The following is a 3458-nucleotide window of genomic DNA, read 5'->3' as shown; positions in this document are numbered from 1 at the left end:
TCACTTTTTCTTTCTTTTAAATTCTTTATTTGGAAAAGATGAACATGTAGAATCATGAAACAACCGTTATCTCAAGTACATTTATGAAGAACACTGCTCTTTGTAGAGTTCCTACTAGATTTAACAAGCAACTGAACAACCTCAGTAGTTATCAGGCCGGAGTCAGTAAGTCAAACCTCCGACTCCTCAATTTCTCTAACTCACACTTCCGACCCCACAGCATCGGTCACCACTGAGCATGTACATAAAGTGCAGCACAGATTCATCACGGCTACGACCCCACAGCACTGCCTCACTACTGAGCATGTACATAAAGTGCAGCAGCTACGACCCTACAGCACTGCCTCACTACTGAGCATGTACATAAAGTGCAGCACAGATTCAGTTACGACCCCACAGCATCGGTCACTACTGAGCGTGTAAATAAAGTGCAGCACAGATTCATCTCAGCTACGACCCCACAGCACTGCCTCACTAATGAGCATGTACATAAAGTGCAGCACAGATTCCGCTACGACTCCACAGCATCGGTCACTACTGAGCATATACATAAAGTGCAGCACATTCATAGATTCATCCCAACTAAAAGCCGAGATCCTTAGATCAGGAACAGAACAGAGATTTATAGGACACATAACTTTCCCAAATTCTTATGAAAACATTTACAGCACTTTCTACTTTGTACTACTGGACCCAATTTATTATATATTTTAGGATTGGTCCATTTTATACGAACTCCACAGCCTCGGCAGTAATAATATCGGATCAAGAGTAGAGTTGAGCCAGTTTGTTTGGGTTCCCTCTTATTTGGCAAGCTATAGCGCTTGCCGAATAAGCTGCAGAGGAAACCCGGCTTCCTGTATCTTGCCGACTGATCAGTTGATCTGCACCGCAGCTGCATGTGTTGTGGCTGTGTCACAGCACATGCATGGAGAGCCCAATAGACTCTCCGTACATGTGTTGTGACCGTGAAACGGCTGCGACGCCGATCAGCTAGCGCGATCCAGGAGGCCGGGTTAAGAGGGAACCCGAACAAATTCGCTCAACTCTAATCAAGAGAACAATGATTTCATGTGTAAGCACCAGGATTAGGAGGAGGGCACATCACTTATTTCTAAATCTGGAAATGTAAAAGCATTTTGGATCCAGTGGTTTTGGCTTACAAATATTGATCCAAGTATGCACTGTGTAGATGAGGCCATCTAAAATTGATAATGCACCTTAAGCCCAAATAGAAGGATAATACAGTTTGAAGGAAAAAAATGGCCATTATCTCTCAATGACAATCTGTTATATAACATTTGTAGGAATTTTCCGGTGACCTTACACATTAACCCCTTTACGAATGCCAATGCGCCTTTTAACGGCGGCAGTTATGGGTACTTATTTCTCGGCTCTGAGAATTAAGGTTTTAGTGCCCCCGTCCGCTCCGTGTCGGAAAATATCCATTATCTCGGCTTCCAGGGGCAGCCGAGACTCCGGAGAACATGATTTGGGTCGCTTTTTACCAACCCTAGTGTTTCCATCACCGTTATTCACAGAATAATGGCGACCACAAAAGAGACAGATTTCCTATTTCTTTTCGCTGATATGATCTAGCACATCAGAGGAGAGAGAAATGGGGTCCACTGAGCCCCCCAGTACCTTCGATGTCCCCCTGCCCTCGGTGTCTTCCGAGAAAAAAATGGCGCCCGCCACAGAGATCTGCCGGCCAGCATATGGAAACAATAGATTTCTCATATTGGCTCATTTTGAGCTCTGTGATAGACCCTATCACAGTAATCAAAATAAATGGGGGTTTGACTTACTATTTTTTTTTTTTTTAGCACCCTCTTAGGTAAAAATAAAAAAAAATGTTTTTCCATTAGGGTTATAGTTGGGGTTTATGGCTAGGGTTCGAGTTAGGGTTGTGTTGGGTTAGGGGGTTGGGATTACGATTAGGGGTGTATTGGGGCTAGGGCTGTGTTAGGGTTGGAGTTAGAACTGGGGGGTTCCACTGTTTAGGTACATCAGGGGGTCTCCAAACGCGACATGGCGCCCGTCATCGATTCCAGCCAATTTTGAAATTCAAAAAGTCACAGTGCTCCCTCCCTTTTGAGCTCTGCCGTGCTCCCAAGCAGTGGCTTTCCACCACATACGGGAAACCTGCGTCTTCAGGAGAAATTGCACAACAAATGTCCATTTTCTCCCGATTCCCTTGTGGATGAAAAAGTTTGGTTCTAAAGTAAATTTTTTGTGAAAAAAGTAAAATGTTCATTTTTTCCTTCCACGTTGCTTTAGTTCTTGTGAAGCACCTGACGGGTTAACAAACTTCTTGAATGTGGTGTTGCGCACCTTGAGGGATGCAGTTTTTAGCATGGTGTCACTTTTGGGTTTTTTTCCCTTCCCCCTGACCGCACTGTACATGAGATGGCTCCGCCCTCAGGAACATTAAACCTGCAGCAGAGATAAAAGGGGCGGTACCTCTCAATTTGGTTTCCTGTTCCTGCGGGTGGAAGCCTGCGGCATGACTATGCCTCTGGAGGGATCCCCCTCTGTTGATTCCTGGTCCGGAGACCAAGGTCCGTGGCGTGAGGCAGCTGGGTGCGGTGACGTGCGCCCGTCATTCCAGTCTTGGGGCTGCCATATGCCACGCTTGATCCCGCCGCTGGATTCCCCGGCGACCGCTCCTGGCCGGAGGCTGAGCCAGGGTAGGAGGCGTGTCCATCATGACGCTGGCACCGAGTGAATGGATGACTTCCAGGTTACTCCAGAAGAGATGTCACACGCCAAGGGAGAGCGGTGTGCTGACACTTCCGGGAGTAAGGTGAATCAGGCGGGCACACCGCTCTCACATAATATTTAAAGGGGCAGTACGCAGGGATGCGGTAGCAATAGCCTCTCAAGCAATACGATGGACCCCATGGTGGAATCACCTATGCCAGTGGAAAAGAACCCACAAGCGACCGTGGTACTGAGGCTCTGGTGGGTGAGTGCCTTTATAAGCCAAAACATGTTGGTAATAGTGTTTTTTTTTTTCTGTGTCATGTTTTTCAGGGAAAGAAAGCCACGTCTAAACAGAAAAATAAAGCATGTGCACTGTGTAATAAAGCTCTCCCTAGAACACATGAGAAACGGATTTGTCGCTCATGCATAGACAAAACTGTGGCCGAGGAGTCACCATCTCTACTCCAAAGCATAAAGTCCATTATTAGGGATGAAGTAAAAACCACAGTAAAAGAGAAAATGAAACCGCATTTTTCACATAGCTCTGGGAATCCACCTCCTACGCCTGCCCAAGTCTCTGACATGGAATCTGAAGGCGAACCAGACTCATGAGATGAAGAATGTGGTCACCCGTATGTGCTATCTGAAGACATCGGGAAATTACTTAAACTTGTCAGATCTACTTTGGGGGTTGAAACTCCCCGAGAGCAGCAATCAATCCAGGATTCCATGTTTAGTAATCTGGAGGGGAG

This window comes from Ranitomeya imitator, chromosome 5 (genome assembly GCF_032444005.1).
Source record: "Ranitomeya imitator isolate aRanImi1 chromosome 5, aRanImi1.pri, whole genome shotgun sequence".
In the NCBI taxonomy this organism is placed as follows: Eukaryota; Metazoa; Chordata; class Amphibia; order Anura; family Dendrobatidae; genus Ranitomeya; species Ranitomeya imitator.
This window is presented reverse-complemented; position numbering follows the sequence as displayed.